General features: G+C 41.4%; 1 long non-coding RNA gene across 1 annotated transcript in view; it reads right to left on the bottom strand.

Moving 5' to 3' along the window:
• The window catches only part of LOC124622645, a 32,606-nt gene extending 14,517 nt beyond the window's left edge, over window positions 1-18,089 (bottom strand). Inside the window, exons 1-2 of the long non-coding RNA XR_006980666.1 lie at window positions 17,893-18,089; window positions 6,602-6,803 (exon numbers count right to left, since the gene is read on the bottom strand). This is a non-coding gene — a long non-coding RNA (uncharacterized LOC124622645). The remainder of the gene's footprint in view (window positions 1-6,601; window positions 6,804-17,892) is intronic.
• Window positions 18,090-21,333: the final 3,244 nt, after the last annotated feature.

Here is a 21,333-nt window from a genome sequence, read left to right as displayed (position 1 = left end):
ATGTTTATACTGGGCGTTCATAAATTCTCGGTATCATTTAAAAAAAATCATAATTTGAAAGTATTAGAGAAAGAGAATTGTGGTTCACTTTAAAAGTTTTAGCAGATCTCAAACTTTTTCTGCACGCAATTTCTTGCAGATTTGACTTGGAATGTATAAAATTAGCGACAGATCAGGAGAAGGCGCAGTGTGTGGTCTGATACGGAGAAACCCAATCAATGATAACGGCACTCCGAAATTATCTACATCATTGTGGGAAGGGACCACAGCCAAAAACAAGTATAACGAGGTGCTTCAAAAACACTGAAGAGACAGGCAGTGTCGTGATGGTACCATCTCATAGCCTCCGCTCTCACTCTCTCTATGTCCAACCACTTGACTTCTCTTTGTGAGATTACGTCAAGGATCACTTGTGAACCGACCCAGTCAACGACACTGATAACTTTTGTGCATGGATCAGTGAAGCGATCAGAAATGTCGATGCTGCCATACATAAGCACAATTCCAATACCGCCTTGACTTTCTATGAGCGACGAGAGGGACAAACACTGAAATTCTGGCATAATAGAAAAATATTTCTGAACTGCTGAACGTTATACAACTAATCATGACCTTCTGTCTTTAATAGTTCCCAAATTATAGTCTTCTGAACTGATAGCGGGACTTCCTGGACACGCTATATATTGTTATCTTAAACAAATACTTTTTATTGTGGGCAAGTAAGAAGTGACTCGCGTCTTCTGATGTTTATTTGTTTCGCCAAGTTAAGAAATTCTTTAGTACGACACACTTCTCGGAATATTTCGAGTACTGCATCATCGAAACGATGGCATCAAGACCAACAGACTTGTAAGTAGTCAGCTGTCACCCACAGTATTAAAAATGATGTTATCGTAAACACGAAATGCACCAAAATAAACCGGAAAGATCAGTGCCTTGATAAACGTAAATTAAATTTAATTTCCATCACATATTGAGCGGAAAATACACTCTAAGGGAAAAGAAAACGATGTGTCACGCAGGAGTTATCCACGCAGGAGTTATCTGAAAGAGCAAGAAACCGGTAGATGAGATGTATATGTACAGATAATCCAATTATTACAATTTTAGAAAAACTGAATGCTCAGTTGGTAGAGCACTTGCCCGCGAAAGGCAAAGGTCCCGAGTTCGAGTCTCGGTCCGGCACACAGTTTTAATCCGCCAGGAAGTTTCATATCAACGCACACAGCCGCTGCAGAGTGAAAATCTCATTCTGGAAACCGAACGATTTGTTCGAAAAAATAGAGCTTCACAAATTGGACAAATCTATAACATGTAGTTCCACCTCTGGCCCTTATGCTAACAGTTATTCGGCTTGCCATTGATTGACAGAGTTGTTGGATGTCCTCATGAAGGATACTGTGCCAAATCCCATCGAGTTGGCTCATTATATCGTCAAAATTCTGAGATGAGTGGAGGGCCGAGGCCATGATGCTCCATTTTTTCTCAGCTGGGGAGAGATACAGTGATCTGGCTGGCAGAAGGAAGGTTTTGGTAAGCACGAAGACGAGCTGTAGAAACTCGCGCTCAGCGGCCGGGCACCATCTTGCTGGGATACAAGATCAGGATGGCTTGCCACAAAGGACAACAAAACTGCGCGTAGAATAGCGTCGACGTACCGTTGTGATGTAAGGGTGCCGCGGATGACAACCAAAGGGGTCCTGTTGAAAAGAAATGTCACCCATAGTTGTTGGGCTGTATGGCGGCTGTCAGTAGTATCTCTCCCAGACACGTCTCTGCTGGTCATAGGGGCTCAGTTCGAAGCGGAAGTGATCACTGAACACAAATCTACGCCAATCAATGACGTTACAGGCCGAAGACGTGACTGGAGACGTCCTGGACAGCGGTGGGACATCAGCCTGCGAGTCGCCCTCCATAAGGCTCGACAACCAATAGTGACGGTCTGGGGTGCCATGCACTATCAATGCAGGACACTTTGGTTGTCAGCCGCGGCACTCTTACAGCACAGCGGTACGTCGACGATATTCAACGCGCAGTTTTGTTCATGGTAAGCTATCCTGGGCTTACATTTCAGCAAGATAATATCCGCCCGCACAGCCAGAGTTTCTACGCCACGGACGCATCTACAAACATATCCTGCAAGCTGCCGTATTGTGCATAGGAGAGTGTACCATGCACTTGTTCCTTTCCTCTTCCACTTGCAGACAGAGCGAGAAAAAACGACTCTCTATATGCCTCCCTACGTGTCCCAATTTCGCTTGTCATATTTCGTGGTCCTTATCTGAAATGTACGTTGGTGGCAGCATATTCGTTCTGCAGTCAGGTTCAAATGCTGGTCCTATAAATATAACTAAATGGTACTATTGTAATTTGTAATTCCAAGTACGCTACTAAGTCTGATTGTTGCTATTTTACAACAGGCCTATTTCGGCTGAATTGTCATCATCAGGTTATTTGTAAGTAAATGGTACATAATTCTGGTACAACATTTTTAACTTTGTAGGCGATTCTCATACATATTTCATTTTTATATATCTTTTACATAGTCTAATGGTTTTGGTATCCATGCGATATTCGTGGCCGGTCACTCTCGATTTGTTTGTTAGCTACGTTCCGTTGGTGATACTCTACTAGTAATTTTTGGTTTTCACCTTATTCGACTTATTACTTTATGCGGTTGTCATATTATGTTCTTTAGATCTGCATTTTTGTGACAGCTTGTTTTACAGATAATCCAGTGATATAGTATGGCTACATGCAGTACTGTTTATCCACGATTTGCATGTCGTTATGCCATCGCTGGATGATGTCACTGTAATCTATTTTCGTAAACGGATAACACCAGCGGAACGAAACTAACAAGCAAATAGACAATGGAAGAACACCGTTGTCGCTTGTATATCGAAATATAATGAAATTCGTTTAATAATTTACCTATAAAATAGAAATAACGTACCAAACGTATCTATCATTGATTACACAGAACATCATAGCAATGCTGCCAAAACAGACCATTTGTAAAATAAAAGCAGTCAGACTTAGCAAGCGTATCTCGAATCATTAATTATAATTAAACGCTTCACAAAAGACGTATACTACGCGACGGGCCCAGAATACAAATTTATTACTACTGTACCGGAAAAAGAACGTCTTCTCTCCAAAGATTCCAACTTGAGTTTGCGAAGCAACTCCGTAATACACGCGTGTTTATCAAACCTACCAATAACAAATCTAACAACCAGCCTCAATTGTTCTGAAGTCTTCCTTTAATTCGAACTGGTGGGCACCCCAAACATTCGAACAGTACTCAAGAATGTGTCCCACAAATGGTCTATATGTGGTGGGAAAACTCTACTTTTCTAGAAGTCTCCCAATAAAACGAAGTCGACTGTTCCCCTTTCCTATTGCCGTTCTTACATTATCGTCCCACTTCATAATATCGCTTTGCAACGTTACCCTAAATATGGTTTATACGAAAATTACGATACAGTTTTTGGTACTCACATGCATTAATTTACATTTTTCCACATTTAGAGCAAGCTACTATTCATCAAACCAAACAGAAATTATCTCCAAATCATCCAATTTTCCCATAGTCGCTAAACGACGACACCTTACCGTACGCCACAGTATCATGAGCAATCAGCGTCGCAGCGCTGCACATCCTTTGGGTGCTGCTCATGCAGTGTGCCAGAACATATATGTACAGGGTTATTACAAATGATTGAAGCGATTTCACAGCTCTACAATAACTTTATTATTTGAGATATTTTCACAATGCTTTGCACACACATACAAAAACTCAAAAAGTTTTTTTAGGCATTCACAAATGTTCGATATGTGCCCCTTTAGTGATTCGGCAGACATCAAGCCGATAATCAAGTTCCTCCCACACTCGGCGCAGCATGTCCCCATCAATGAGTTCGGAAGCATCGTTGATGCGAGCTCGCAGTTCTGGCACGTTTCATGGTAGAGGAGGTTTAAACACTGAATCTTTCACATAAGCCCACAGAAAGAAATCGCATGGTGTTAAGTCAGGAGAGCGTGGAGGCCATGACATGAATTGCTGATCATGATCTCCACCACGACCGATCCATCGGTTTTCCAATCTCATGTTTAAGAAATGCCGAACATCATGATGGAAGTGCGGTGGAGCACCATCCTGTTGAAAGATGAAGTCAGCGCTGTCGGTCTCCAGTTGTGGCATGAGCCAATTTTCCAGCATGTCCAGATACACGTGTCCGGTAACGTCTTTTTCGCAGAAGAAAAAGGGGCCGTGAACTTTAAACTGTGAGACTGCACAAAACACGTTAACTTTTGGTGAATTGCGAATTTGCTGCACGAATGCGTGAGGATTCTCTACCACCCAGATTCGCACATTGTGTCTGTTCACTTCACCATTAAGAAAAAATGTTGCTTCATCACTGAAAACAAGTTTCGCACTGAACGCATCCTCTTCCATTAGCTGTTGCAACCGCGCCGAAAATTCAAAGTGTTTGACTATGACAGGGCTTGTAGCAATTGTAAACGGTAAGGCTTCTGCTTTAGCCTTTTCCGTAAGATTTTCCAAACCGTCGGCTGTGGTACGTTTAGCTCCCCGCTTGCTTTATTCGTCGACTTCCGCGGGCTACGCGTGAAACTTGCCCGCACGCGTTCAACCGTTTCTTCGCTCACTGCAGGCCGACCCGTTGATTTCCCTTTACGGGGGCATCCAGAAGCTTTAAACTGCGCATACCATCGCCGAATGGAGTTAGCAGTTGGTGGATCTTTGTTGAACGTCGTTCTGAAGTGTCGTTGCGCTGTTATGACTGACTGATGTGAGTGCATTTCAAGCACGACATACGCTTTCTCGGCCCCTGTCGCCATTTTGTCTCACTGCGCTCTCGAGCGCTCTGGCGACAGAAATCTGAAGTGCGGCTTCAGCCGAACAAAACTTGATGAGTTTTTCTACGTATCTGTAGTGTGTCGTGACCATATGTCAATGAATGGAGTTACAGTGAATTTATGAAATCGCTTCAATCATTTGTAATGGCCCTGTTTATAGAGAATAAGAGCGATCCTATCACACTTCCCTGGGGCACACCAGACGATGCCCTCGTCACTTATGAACATTCGCCGTCCAGAAAAACGTACTGAGTTGTATTACCTAAGAAGTCTTCGAGCTAGTGACGTATCTGGAAACCTATTCCGTATCCTCCTACCTTTGTTAACAGTTTGCAGTAGCGTACCGTGTCAAACGCTTTCCAGAAGTCTAGCACTATGAAATCTGAATGTCTCCGTCCATCTCTAGTTCGCAGGATAACATCTCACTGAAGGACAAGTTGAGTTTCGCACGAGTAGTGCTTTCTAAATCAGTGCTGATTTGTTGACGTAAGGCATTCCGGCTAATGGAAATTTATTATATTCGAAATCACAATGTGTTCAAGAATTCTACAAAAGACAGATTTTAAGGATCTTGATCTGTAATTATGTTTTTTTACCCTTCTTATATACAGTAGTCACCTGTGTTTTCTTTTCCAGTCGCTTGGGACTTTGCTCTGGATGAGAGACTCGCGATAAATGCAAACTAAGTAAATGGTCATTGATTACTCTCTGTAAGCCGAATGCAGGACGGTGGGGCAGTATTACGCTACGGCTGACATTCACCTGCACTTGCTTATGGCCTGTGATAGTAATCGCACCAAGAGACATGTGGTCAACGACAAAATTATTGCAGATCACTACTATTCCTCCATGCTTGTTGTCTTCCCAGACTGCGATGGCAGCTTTCAGCAGGATGTTACTGTCACAAGGCCATAATCGTGCTACAGTGATTTGAGGAGCATAACAGTGAACTTACTTTGATGTATTGCCACCAAATATGCCTGATCTGAATCCAATGGAACAGATGTGGGATCTTATCTGGGTCCAAGCTCCACGCCCACAAAACGCCAGCCCTTATTAGTTTACGAGAAATGTGTCCCCGTGCATCGACATATAGTTTCACGTGCTTCCGGAGACCTACCAAGAACTAGTCCAAGGTATGTGACTCAGAATAGCGGCTATACGTCGTTCCAAATGTGGACCAACACGCTATTAAGTAAGTGGTGATAATGTTAAGGATCGGCAGTGTAAATCATCTGTATTATCCATTACTCAACCACATCTGGGTAAAGATAAAAATAAAATTTGCAGACAAAAAATTCCTTTATAATCTACCCTTTAAATAGATGCTTTTATATAACGAAAGTAACTTTAGAAACCTATTGAAGCATGATAGCTGCTTTGAAATTACGTTTAGTCCATGTCTTAATTTAACAGCTGATATTTTTTTCCCTAAGCAAGAATTAAGTTCATCACAATCATGGAATTGGAAAGCTACAGAATAACTTTCTAAACCACCAGCACGTAGCCAGAGAAACATTTGAAAGATGGATTTGGCTATTTGATTTATAACATGCTGGTATTACGTATCACGTTTCGCATTGAATGTGAACTGTGGAAGAAGCAGCAAAGGAAACTATTTACATTTTTATTGGTAATCAAGGTACTGAGTATCGTAATACCCAACTCCTAAGCAACCTTTGTGCTAGGGTGACCTTATAGCTCCAACGATACTCACCAAGTCCACAGGAGGACGAAGGCATACCGAGGATGGATTGTGGGAAACTCAAGTGCCACTGTGTGCGGATGACACATGGCAGATGACACTGGGCTGTGGCATCTCGGGGATTCCCCGCTACCTTCTCACGACGTCTGGCGGAGACAGTGGGAGGAGGCCATAGGTGAGGTCTGGGCGCGTCTCTTCACTGTGTGGCGCTGCTCTGGAAGGAAACCGACACGACATGAGAAGTGCACTATGCTCATCAACCTGCTGTAGATTAAATGACGAATCGGGTAATGAAAGACCAGATTTATGAGACTCGGAAAGGAACGTGTACTAACTTCCTCTGATGAGGTAATATAACAGTACTGTAACCTCCACTCACATTAAAACATCTTAACAGAACAAATTTTTGAAAATTGTTTCTGACAGTTGCTTCGGTGTTTCTTTGTGTAATTAAGTTCCATTTATTTGATCTGATTGTAATTAACTATTTAAAGCAAAACTTGAAATACAGTTACGTAATTAGCCATACTTTTATTGAGAAATCGTATAAAACTGTGAACTTAGTGACGGCTTTCACGTTATAGCGAGTTGTCTCAAATGTGTCAACGGAATATGTAGCAAACTGACTACCATAAAATGGGATTCTATGCTACCACGTCAGAAGACAACTGGGAATATCATTGTAAGATTTTTTTGGATAGGTTATAGGTTGGTAATGAACCAATCAAACAGGAAAATTTTGAATTTCGAAGTTGGTGGCATTATCAGTTGATCTTCTTCTTCCCTCCACTACAAAAATCAGATGTGGTGCTGAATTGGCTTACTTCGAACTTCATTTGAGAGTACCTATCCAATTTTCAAGTTATATAGGCTATACCGTATTTTTCCACTGTAATACAAGATTTATTATTCCTTTTGATGGTAGCAGAAGCATCTGCTACAGCTATATATATGATGTCAGTTCGACCTATGGCAGTGCCATCTAGCGGCCCAACCATAGCGCCATCTGGTTTCCCCCTTCAAGGTAGACAAGTTTCGTTCTTTGTAGTTTTTTCGTTTGACGCTTATTTCCTGAGATATATGTATATTGTGTGTGTGCGTAGGTGTGAGTGGGTGTGTCTGTGTATGTCCAAGCGCGCGTGATCGCTCATGTGTGCGTGTAAGGAGAGCTAAAATGGCTAGTGTGTTCTGTGTCCATAAATTATTGCCTTACTATGGTACAGTCGTGGTAATTCAGAGTAGGTGAATTGTCTTGTTTATGTAATACTATTTTTGTGGCATTTACAAGGCTTTTCTTTATCTACAATAACTTTTATTAGTTTAAATAACGTTGGGTTGCTAACGTTTGTTTCCTCAATTAGTATGAGTTTCTTTCTTATTATTGCCTTTCGGATTTGAAAGTTCACCTGTATGGCCAGAAGCTGTTTCTTGTTACTGAACCCGACTATTCTCATGTATTTCTACTGTGGTAAGGTTGTGGTTTTCAGTGTCTGAGGTGTTCTGCATATGTTGAATGGCTGATGCCATACTTCCATGTTCTTTTACGTTCTTTAAACCTTGTTTCAAGTGTTCTGCTGGTCTGCCCTAGCACAGAGCATCAGAATCATTGCACTGGAGTTGGAAAAATTCCAGATTTCTGATATACGTCGGTCTCATCTTTGTTACTTAAACCTTTCTGCACTGAGCTATTCCTTTTGTACGTTATTTTTATTCTTTGTTTCTTGCTGATCTCCCCAATTCTGTGCATCAGCTTCATTCTATACGTGAGTATGTACCACCTTATCAGTGTAGTGTCCCTGTTGTGCAGTCGTAACGTTGTTGGAGTGTGTGCTTGTGATGGATGTAATAGGTCTCTGGATACGTGTGGCGTTGAGTTTTTTTATTATGTTTTTCTGGACTTTCTTATTCAGTTCTGTAACTAGTAATTACTAGTAATTTTTGCTATGCATTATGTTTTGCTATCTGAAGTGTTATGTTCAGCTCCTTATTATAGTTGTGTTTGTCAAGTGGTACTGTGTTTATTCTATCCAATATACTGTCTTAAAGACAGAGGAAGGACACAGACATCATAAATATAGTCCTATAAGTGACCTGATATGAAAAAAATTTAAAGTGTCATAGCTACATGAGCATAAAAAAAAGAGACAGATAAACACAGAAGCTAAAACTCTGGAAACCCTTAGAGAAAAACTACACAGAAAATTTAATAATAACCACAGTGGACAAGGGGAACACATTATTTCTCATGGATCAACTGTGGATCTCATGGAAAGTAGCAAGTCACACAATTTCATTTCACAGAATAAAATCACAGAACTACAATCAGTCCCAAACAGCAGCTTTCCATACAAAAAGAAAAATGTTTTAAAGACTGTAGAGCACACACTCGATGACAGACAGAAAGCTCATATGACACATGTGGAGCCTAATGCTCCAAAACTTAGGAGCCAACCAATACCTCGAAAAGTAAATAGTTATGTTAGACCAGTTGTAAAATAAAGAAAATCACCCAAACACACACCATCACCAGAAATCCATTAAATCTACTTACACGGCAGTAGAAAACACCAAATGACAAAATAGTAAAAAACACAAAAGAACTAATAATCACCAAAAAAGACTTCATATTCCAGAAACAGAATTCCGGTCTCATTTAATGTAGAAAACGTGCACTCCACATTCACATAAAAAGAAGCAATCAAAATACTAGAATGAGACCTAGATATAATGTTACCATAGTAGCACATAATGGGGATAAGCACTCTTACACATCATTTCTGTTAGAAACAACTTTAGTTCAATAAAGAGTTCTTCTTACCACAAGAATGGTTACCACCGGGATCCTCATTTCAGGAATGTTTGCAAATACCTTCATGAACATAATTTAAGAAAGAATGTTCCAGAAAATAGTGCCAGGAAAATACAGCATAAAATATTGTTAGAGATACATGGATCAATACTGTGATTGGCAAATAACCAAAAAATAAGTTAGATCAACCACACACAGAGATAAACCAACTACACAGAAACATGAAGTTCAGTTTAGGGAGAGAACAAGAGCGCCAAATACAATTCCTAGATGTATCCACCAAAAAGGAAAATAGCTTACACTCATTCAGTATGTACAGTAAAAAAAAAAAAAAAAAAAGACCACAGCAGAAATAATACTGCACAAACCATCTAACCACGCCCAGTATGAAAAACAAGCAGCTCTCAGGTATATGGTTCACCAACTAAACAAAGCACCATTTGATGGTCCGCCCTGATAACTGAATGGTCAGCGTGACGGACTACCGTCCTAAGGTGCCTGGGTTCGATTTCCAGCTGGACAGGGATTTTCTCCGCTCATGGACTGGGTGTTGTCTTCATCGTCATTTCATCCCAATCTGGCGAGCAGGTCGTCCATTGTGGCTTCGAATGTAATAAGAACTGCACCAAGGCGGCTGGACCTGCCCCAAAAGGGGCCTCCTGGCCAATGACGCCAAACGCTCATTTCCATTTTCATACCATTTGATGAACAGAACTATAATAAGGCGTTGCACATACGATTCATGTAGCAAAAAGTAATGGATATCAAAAATTTCTAGTTTCAGAACTGAATGAGAGAATAAAAAAAATTAAAAACAGGAATCACAAGACCACATAAATCCAGAAATTGGCAACACCCACTACAAACACACACACCAACAACACCTTCACGGCACAATGAAAAGAGATTCAGTAACAAAAAACATCTTCTGCGAACTTCCAAATCGAAATGGAAATAATGTAAAAGAACTGCATAGCAAAGTAAAAACAAACTTTGGCAACCAAATATTATTTAAACTAATAAAACATGTAGTAAGTAAAGAGGAGTCCCTCAAGAAGCCACAAAAATAGTGTCACATAAACAAGAAAATGTACGCATTCTAGATCACTACCACTGTACCATAGTAAAGCAACAATTTCTTTACACACTGCTAAGGACATACTAGACATATGAGCTCAACTCTCAAACACACACACACACACACACACACACACACACACACACAACAGATATCACTACATATACAGGGTGGTGACAAACGGTCTGAAAAGCTTGTAGGGGTGTTGCAGGTTCCTCTGCGAAAATCTGTTACGGAAAAATCGATACATTGTGCTAATCAGGCCATTACACATTCAAATTCAAGCAGCCTGCCAGAGACATGTTCTTTATTTGGTTTCACGAACCGAACAAGAGAGCAATACTGAAACTGGACGTGGCGTGGCAGTAAGGTTCAAACACGTGCCAAATGCTGAGCGGTCTTGTGAGCTAATATCTTCGGTATGAGAACTACTGACACTAATTGTATCTGGAAAGTCACCGGAATTTGCGTGTAGAATTGCCTGATTGGCTAACTTAAATGATAATAAACTCAAAAACGCCGAAACATATCGAACTTTTTTCTTAACAATATCTTCTCAGCAGAGCTCCTCTATAATACCCTTACAATCTTTTCAGACTGTTTTTCACCGATATATAACTCCGAAAGTGCTAATGTGGTGCTTCCTGGACTCTCAGGTAGCGCGCTAGCCCCAGATCAAATCCACCCGGTGGATTAACGACGAGGGCCGGTGTGCCAGCCAGACTGGACATGGCTTTTAGGCGGTTTTCCACATCCTGATAGGTGAATACAGGGCTGGTCCCAAAATTCTGCCTCAGTTACACGACTCGCAAACATTTGACAAATGTTCACACAATTCCATGGCTTACACTAGACACAGACAACTGGGGTACACTAATTTCGTCCCAGGGGGGGGGGGGGGGGGTGGCAGGAAGGGCATCCAACCACCCTCTGCAACAAACATTGCCAAATCAATACTAACAAGGCCGACCCCACGCTGAAGTGGGAAAGGCCCCGAGAAAGAAAGAAAGAAAGAAAGAAAGATACAGGCTGAGTGTCTCTCCCACGTGTCATCAGGTGCATTATTTCAGGTGTTTCACCAGATTTTTGCAACATGCAGCTGGGGTAAGCCGAAACAAATCCTGCTCATCCTGGCTTTCATAGACGCCCACTGTCGACAGAAAGCCTCCGTCTGTTGATATTACAAACGAATTACCTTTAAAATGCAATCTCACGTGCCCATTTACAGAGCAATCTCAATTTTCTCTCGTGCGTTACTCGATTTATAGATATATATTGACAGGAACAGTGAAACATGAAGAATAGTTAGTACTCCAGCAACGACTGAGCAGCACTTTCGTATGACGGTAGCAGTTAGCTCAGCCCGGAGTGGCGCTGTCACTGTGGAAGTATGCTTATTCTTTGCGTTTTACTGAACCTCTTAATACACACCCAAAATATGAATATCGGACTAGATTAATTTTGTCCAGCTCTGTCGAATGGGCACATGAACATCGACTTTAAAAATCATTTTGTTTGCGATGGGAAACTAATCGACGGCTTCCGTTGATCGTGGATATCACAAGAAAGAGGTGATAAGCAGTATTTGTTTGGGCTGCCTCCAGTTTTATATTGCAAAAACGAAACTGCAAATATCTGGCGAAACGCCAGTGAAAATTGTCACCATTACTTAGGTGAAAGGACAGATGCCCTGTACACACACACACACACACACACACACACACACACACACACACACACACACACACAAACACACACATTAGTCAAAATACATAAACACAAAGGCATCAATAGCAGAAGTTTCTTCTCTACCAAAACGAAATAAAAGACAAATTAATTCTGCAAAATCAAAACAATGTACGTTAAATGGTGAGTTGACAGTCGACCTTTACAACAAAAAATGTAATATATAAAGTGTTAGTGCAAGTGCTGCATGTTGAAATCCATCCACATATGTAGGGAAGAACGTGAAGAATGACATAAGAAACAAAAAAAAACCATTGAGTAGTAGTGATAATTTAATACTATTAATAGTAGCAAGTGTAAGCATGAGGACTGTTCATGAACCTAGCAAACAAAATTGTACGAAGATAGATATTGTTATAGTGACCTCGGAAGATGCTTTAGCATAAAGCGAAACTTGTTCTTAATAAGACTTACATCACAGATTGAGAAGACAGTATACGCTGTATAACTTATAAAAAGTGTGTAATAAAGAGGCTGGAAACAGAGACTCCAATATTTATAACTTAAATTTTGTTGTTTTAATTTAAGTAAATGCTAAGCAAACATTCAGTCCAGTTTCATTACACAAAATTTCAGTTTTAAGGTATTCCTTAATCTGACTTCTGTTCTGGCTAACCAAAAATGCAGGGTTGCGTATTTGCAAGATGAATATACACATTAATTGTTAGTGTTCCTTCAGAAGAAGACCAACAGTTAACTGACAGAAATGAAGAACCACCTTACAGTGTTCACAATTCAGGATCTTGTGCTTAATCTTGTATGCATGTAAAATTTGTTATTTAGAAGGCAAAGGATATGCTAAGGTGCCATATTTAGTCAAGCAGATAACATATGAAAGTTCTTTGTTACCTGAGGGAGTCCTAGTTGAGATTCAAAGATATTATTTTAAAGCATGATGTTGGTAACAATGTACTAACAAAAAAGAAATTCATCACTTTAATGTTGCAAGAAAGTAATTGTAGATGTAATAACTTTTATTTGGAAAACTTTCTAGAAGATAAACCACTGGTGGACGTAACACTGTGAGGATGAGTCATGAATTGTGTATGTGTGACTCAGTCGATAGAGCACTTAGGCTTAATACAGAAAAACCAACAATTACTGATATATAACAGCTGCTGTGGAAGACAGCCATACAAACAAGAAATTGTGTGTAGCATATCAAGCATTTTAACACTACAGCTAATAGCTGAGTGAGTATTGCTATCATGAAGTACCTGGTTTGTATCTGAGTAGCAATTACTTTTTCAACTTATATCTGAATTCTATAATTATTATCAAATCGAAAATCAATTAAAGACGAACAATTATTGAATCATGGTTTTTAATAAATTATTTTCCTTGTTTTTAATTAGAAATGGCACAGAAGTAACTAAAAAATTATAATGAAATACCAACTGTGTTGTCGTTAAATGAAAAAAGTTTCTTACAGCAACAATAACATTCAGTCTCTAGTTTAATATGTGTTTTACTTTTAATTACATATTTTACATATTTGCAACAAGTTTTTATTTAAAGTCAGTACTCACATTTTATATGACTAGTAATTAAAAATAAAAAGGTGCACTTTTATTGTAAATTGTGATTCATTATTAATTAATTAACATTTCTATTTGGTAATAAATATAATATTTTAAAAAATTAAAAAATAGATTTAGTACTATTGAGATTCAAACCTATGGCTCTGTGATTACAAGGTGGTGTTTAGTGTTTAACGTCCCGTCGACAACGAGGTCATTAGAGACGGAGCGCAAGCTCGGGTTAGGGAAGGATTTGGAAGGAAATCGGCCGTGCCCTTTCAAAGGAACCATCCCGGCATTTGCCTGAAACGATTTAGGGAATTCACAGAAAACCTAAATCAGGATGACCGGAGACGGGATTGAACCGTCGGCCTCCCGAATGCGAATCCAGTGTGATTACAAGACTTACGTGCTATATAAGAAGCTGGTGACTTCATTACACTGTCAGAAATCTTTAAATGTTCACAGTTACTTTTTTAGAGGTTTACTGAGGATTGTATCTTACTGCTTTAGGCAACAACTGTGAACAAATCTTCCAATTCTGTACGTGCAAAGGAAATCAAAGAGGATCAGGCCATAAGGTTCACATGTCAGCCACCGGGTTACTCTAATTTCTAAAATTCTCAGGCACAAAATACTTTTGGAAGTTGAACTTTTGGAAGCTGAACATCATGATGAACAGATATACCACAGTTGCCATTTACAGCGCCTGCTGCCAGTCTCTGTACACACATGCAACGTTCACTGTGACTATTCAGTCAAGTACCGTGGAGTGCTGCTCACGGGCCTGCTAGTGACTATTCCTCTGGATATCAGATAAAAACAGTCCACATCAACAGACATGCACAAGGCTGTTTTCAAAAAAAAACTCCAACAGCTGCCACAATACTGTGTGACGCCAGCCTCGCCACCTGAGCCATAAGCATCGCCACAAACAGCATTGGCATTACAGTACTACCTTGCTTTCATAAATGACATGCGAATTCTTCAGCATGCCAAGTATTTAGGCTGCTGACCGTCTGCTCTGCAGCCAGTCCACGCTTTGGGATTACGCCAGTTATGCCTAGTAGCTCATCCTGCTGTGGAACAAGGAATGTCCATACACTACAACCATCTTTGAGTTACCGACTCACTGGACCTTGCTTCAACCACCTTCAAGCTGCCACCTTATTATATCTTCACCATCCTCAAGCTCACCACATCATGTTCAATCCATCCTCAAGAATTTCCCAGTTCTCCACTGATCATAGCCTCTCAGACTTAATTCTTGAAAGAACATTCCAGGACAACATAAGTCATTGATTTTCAGTATAAACCAAGTAGTTTGGATTGACATTCCAAGGAAACTGTTTTATTGGACTCTCTTACTTCGTCTTCTTAAAAAATAGACAATTGCTCTTTGGTACCTCAGAACTCAATTGTAGTCTTTTCTTCCCCTCAGACATGAATACTGCGATGGTGATGAGGATAACCTGGCTTGGAGATTACATCCCAGTAGTGACTAGTGTCCAGACATTCAGACTTTTCATGTTTTTGTGTTTTCCCAGAGTAGCCTTCCACAACTACTGCACTGGTCTGTTGCTGAATGCGTATCACTTTAGAGATGGGCGATCCACTACTGAACTGATTGAAAGAGCTAGATTCTTTCACAGAGTGAGTGATCAGTGACTCGGGAAAAAGTAATAGTAGCTCTTGAGATCTGGAAAGCCTTCCCAGTGATATCAGTGTGTAGAACAAAGATTCTAGGCGACTGCAACAGAATCCCACTCAGCATGCTGAATTAATCACTATGACTGCAAAAGAAACACTGTATACAATACATTAGATATAAGTTTAGATAGTTTGCTACTGTGAGTAGCTTTTGTCAGTCACGAAAAGAATAGAAATATCACTCCCTTAGAACATTGTATTAATGCATAAAACACTTTCTTGCCTTTTATTTCTGCTTTTGATTTGAAAAGGCAGCTCACAATGAGCTGACATATTGGCCCATTCGATACTGCACCACATGAGGTGATGCTCTTTGAAGCGGAAGATTGTGGCTCCCCTACCACTTCCTACTGAGCACAGAGTTGATGACAGAACGCTCATGAGTCACTGCCCTCGTTGCTCACTCATTGACTTGTATTGTATGTGACTGACTTGTGATTTTGCTCTTCACTCATTAACTCACTGAGCTCCTAGCAGCTACTCACTGCTTCTGAATATACACAGAGTGACTCAGGAGCTGCCCTTCTCTTTGCATTCTTGGCTCACTCACTGATTCAGCTCACAGTGATTGTGGCTCATTCCTGATTGAGCTCACAGCTTGACTTGAATATTTTGAGTAACAGCTCTTCATTCAAGTTAAGCTTACCTTAGATATTATTTACTGTAACGTTATATATATATATATATATATATATATATATATATATATATATATACTATATTATTAAGTTTCATATATATATTAGTGCATTTATACATTACTGAATACACTGAATGTACATGTATTCTCATTTTAAGATTTTACTATTTAAAAAGTGCTTCTTCATAGAAGTATTTCAATTTTTCGACTTTAATTTTTTTTAAAATCTTAGAATGTAAGTCAAGCATGTTGCCTTCATTCATAAAACTTGAAAGTCATAAATTATATGCTTTTACCAATCTAGATTAAAAACGTAAAATGCCATTAGCAGTAGTTTCCTGTTCTTCTGGCTCCTCTTCAGACCTGAAGACCTATCTAATATTAAATCACACAACACTACTTCTGGAACAATGTGGCCAGAAACTGCATCAAAATCACTTCTTATGAATAATGATCACCAATGTCTGCTTCCACTTCAGATGAAGCTCTCAAAACAGGAAATCAAAGTGAGTACCTAATTTCAATCTGCCATTGTCGTTTGGTTCCAAACCCGGTCCTGATTCGGTTTCTTTTGAGACATCCTCACTCTTAACCGATTTTCGTTCGAAAAAACATATAAGCAAGTCTGTCAATGATATAAAGGCAGTCACATTAAGTAAAATTATTGATTTCTTGTACTATGAACCAACAGATTCTATAATTTCTTTGAATGACGCCATATTCGCTTTTATCTCTTCCTGTTTGTATTTCACTAATGCAGTTTCTGTGTTTGAGCCATTTTCAAGGACCTACTAAGCATAATGTAATATAATGAGAAAATCATAATAGGAGATCAACGGTAAGTACAATCAGTTTTGTAGTTTAACATTCATATACTTACAATGTTTTATGTTATGTAAAATAGGTAAAGTTGTTAAACGACTGTGTTAATGTTGACGCTAATATGATCATTGGTTTTTATTACTGGCATTAGGACATTTCTTATTGATGATCAATGACAAGTGGACAACTACAAACAATATTTGTATGTACACACTTACAGCACATTTTGTAGATGGTAAAACTGCATCAAATCTGAGGAAAAGCGTACTATAGAAAATATTTCGAGCTGGGTAAAGGCCATTAAGCCAAATATAACTTGAAGTTTAAAATAAGTATTATAGAGATGGACAATAGTTCAAATATGAAGCCAGCTGCAAAGCTTCTGAAACTTCCATATGTCCCATGTTTTGCACATTCCTTACATCACACTGTGCAACACAGTATGAAAGTCAATACCGAAAACATTTGATGAGGTTAAAAGACAAGTTACGTTTTTCACTAAGGATCCTTTTGCCTTCATAAAACTTTCTGAAATACAAGAAAATTTAAAGAAAGACCAATCAGCAAAACCTTTGGCAATTATTGTCTGCTATAGAGGCTCAAAATCTTTGCAGTGGACTTCCTACGACTTATCGAGTCACTGGACTGCGCTGGACAAAGGAGGTATGACACGATGTTGAATGGTATCCCGTGATTTTTGTCATTTTGGTGCACGATTTAATTTACAGGTTTGCAAAATAATGTAAACATTTTATCAAATGCTAGGAATCAGATTGTGTGAGTGTGTGTGTGTGTGTGTGTGTGTGTGTGTGTGTATGTGTGTGTGTGTGTGTGTGTGTGTGTGATAGAATCTATTTGTTACTTGCTAAAACGGGTGCTACACACTGGGATTTGTAGCAGGTCACGTATCGGAAGCTGTCTGATTGTATCATACTAAAGGTCACAAATAAAATGAAATGAAAATACCTGACCACGTACCTAACGTATCTGGAGGCATCATGTGGGTCAGCAGCCGGCGCCTTCTGGGTCGTCTGTATGGTACGTGGCGGCCAGTGGCTTCAGGCGAGTCACGTTGTCGTGGCTGAAGGCTCTGGCGGAGGGGACGAGGTGATCGGTTCATGACAGGGCACTAGCCGCGGAGGCCATCTGGGATGTGGGCGGCGGCGTCGGCAGGCAGGCAGCGCAGCGGGGCGGCGCCGGCCACGGGGGCGGCCGGAAGCGGAGGCGCGGGGGCGGGCGAGCACCGCCGGCCGCAGGGTCCATCTGGCGGCGGCACCCGCCACGGGGGCGGCGGGAGGCGGAGGCGGAGGCGCGGGGGCGGGGCGCGCCGCTCAGGACGTGGGCGCCGGCCGCGCCGACGACGCCGACGCCGACGCCGAGGAAGACGACGACGACGTGGAGGCGCTGCGCGGCGGCGGCGCCAGCGGGCACAGCCGCGGGTCCGGCGTCGTCGTCACCACCACCTGCCGGGAGTGCGTCCACTCACTCACCACCTGCCACTGAACCTCAAGACTTGTCCACGGCTCTAACAACAGATAGCTCATACTTTGGCAACGTAAGCACCACGGGGGCTGTCCTTTATTTGAATAATACACTACTGGCCACTAAAATTGCTATACCAAAAACAAATTCATGATAAACGGGTATTCATTGGGCAAATATATTATACTAGAAATGGCATCTGATTACATTTTCACGCAATTTGGGTGCATAGATCCTGAGAAATTAGTACCCAGAACAACCACCTCTGGCCGTAATAACGGCCCTGACACGCCCGGGCATTGAGTCAAACAGAGCTCTTGGATAGCGTGGTACAGCTGCCCATGCAGCTTCAACACGATACCACGGCTCATCAAGAGTAGTGACTGGCGTATTGTGACGAGCCAGTTGCTCGGCCACCATTGGCCAGATGTTTTCAATTGGTGAGAGACCTGGAGAATGTGCTGGCCAGGGCAGCAGTCGAACATTTTCTGTATCCAGAAAGGCCCGAACAGGACCTGAAACATGCGGTGGTGCATTATCCCGCTGAAATGTAGGGTTTGACAGGGATCGAATGGAGGGTAGAGCCACGGCTCGTAACACATCTACAATGTAACGTCCACTGTTCAAAGTGCCGCCAATGCGAACGAGAGGTGACCGAGACGTGTAACCAATGGCACCCGATATCATCACGACGATTCCGTATTCTGCTAACAGTCGTTGGATCTCGACCAACGAGAGCACCAATGTCGCGATACGATAAACCGCAATCGTGATAGGCTACAATCCGACGTTTATCAAAGTTGGAAACCTGATGGTACGCATTTCTCCTCCTTACACGAGGCAGTACAACAACAGTTCACTTGGCAACGGCAGTCAACTGCTGTTTGTGTATGAGAAATCGGTTGGGAACTTTCCTCATGTCAGCACGTTGTAGGTGTCGCCTCCGGCGCCAACCTTGTGTGAATGCTCTGAAAAGCTAATCATTTGCATATCACAGCATCTTCATCCTGTCGGTTAAATTTCGTGTCTGTAGCACGTCATATTCGTGGTGTAGCAATTTTAATGGCCAGTAGTGTATTTTATATTCGTTACTATAGACAAACATGAGCCAAAACATTTTCAACTCCATCCGAACGGGCCTCAAAAGACCTACTGGTACAGACCGACCGCCGTGTCGTCCTCAACTGATAGCTGTCACTGGATGCGGATACGAAGTAGCTTGTGGTCAGTTCACCAGTCTCCGGGTCGACGTCGGCTTTCGTGCCTGGAGCCACTGCTTCGCGATCAACGGCTGAATGCTCCCCGCTTGCTGACAGCGCTCGCAGTCACGAATGGTCGCCCATCCAAGTTGTAGCCACGCCCGACAGCGTTTACCTTCGGTGATTTGCCGGCAATTGGTGCTACCATTTCGCCAAGGGCGTTGGCCAAAACTACAACTAAGTCAGCAGTGAAGTATTTCCTTAGTTCTATCTCAGTTAATTTCCAGTTAGGAACTTAAGCCGAGGGGAACAATAGGACAATCAACAGATATCCCCTTTGAGATTTGTCCTTATTTTCTGTTGCGTTTTCTTTTATCGCCAACGGCCTTGCCGAAGTGGTAACACCAGTTGCCATCAGATCACTGAAATTTGGCTAACTCTTGAATGGGTGTTTGTTCGGGTTAGCCAGTTGCTTCTGGCAAGCGTGGTACACTTAGCACTTGTGAGGCCAATTAAGAGCTACTTGAGTGCCAAGTAGCGGCTCCAGTCACGAAAACTGACAATAGTCGGGAGAGCACCGCGCTGACCATATGCCCTTCCATTCCACATCCAATGATGCCTATTGGCTGACGATGACACGGCGCTCGGTTGGTATTGTTGGGCCTTCCGAGGCGTGTTCGGACGGCATTTCATCGTTTTATCTCTTGACCTCGTCTTCACAGGCACAAATTTTGAAGCTGAAAACTCACGAGTCCAAACTGTCTGTTGTCTCTACGAAATGAGATTACTTCTTCATGAAACTCCATACATTAAACCAAATATTGTAACAGACACACTTCTTTTGTGGTTTTCTATAGTAATCTTGACATTCAATACATTAATACATCATTCTTTACATATGATATCATTGACAGAGAGAAAGCCCTCGTGACGTCAGCCTTCACTGTCAAGACTCTCAGAATTCTCTGGAGCAATGCTTGTCTCTAAAAAGGGACACACCTCCATAGAAGAACCGCCGGGCCCAATGAGTGTCTTAAAACTGGAACCACCCGCCAGAGTCATCTCTTCTTGCAGAAATGTGGCGTCCGTACTTCCAACTATAAGCATATAAATGAACGAACCCTGACAAAATACCCTTACCTGTGTATCTAACGAGGTATCAGGTCTATTTTCGGGCCTAAAAGAAGATAAAGCAGATGCTACGCCATGTTAAGGACAGTGTCAGCCTCAGGATTCCTGCGATTTACAGTATCCCACCAGAAAGCGGAAAAAATTACATGTGTTGGCGCATCCGTAGCGTGTCCGCCCGCTGTGCAGAACATCAACGATGTATTAAAATAGAGATCTGGAGAAATCTGCAGTTGCTGAGTACAGCCTCGCAAACAAACATAAAATACTGTTTGACGAAACAAACGTTTTTCCCAGGGTCGTAGATACTGGAACTCTACAATTAAAAAGGCTGTATAAATAAAAATGTGTGAAAAATTCTTCAACAGTGATGGCAGATATAATTTTAGCTGTGCGCAGAAGAGAGATCTCGATGCAGGGAAGGGCCAGAAACATTTGTCGCAATATTCACACTACGGTGGGAACGGTGGCGCCACCATCGCAGACGTTGACACCATCTGGGATATAATGACGTAACTACCGACCAATCAGAAGCCGTGTTTGGGCTGTGGAAGGCCACCACAGGATCAATTTTGACGGTAAGTTGCTCCTGAAGAAGCGATAGTGAAAA

Source organism: Schistocerca americana, chromosome 7 (assembly GCF_021461395.2).
Source record: "Schistocerca americana isolate TAMUIC-IGC-003095 chromosome 7, iqSchAmer2.1, whole genome shotgun sequence".
Taxonomy (NCBI): Eukaryota; Metazoa; Arthropoda; class Insecta; order Orthoptera; family Acrididae; genus Schistocerca; species Schistocerca americana.
The sequence above is the reverse complement of the archived record's forward strand: the minus strand, read 5'-3'. Positions and strand labels throughout refer to the sequence as shown.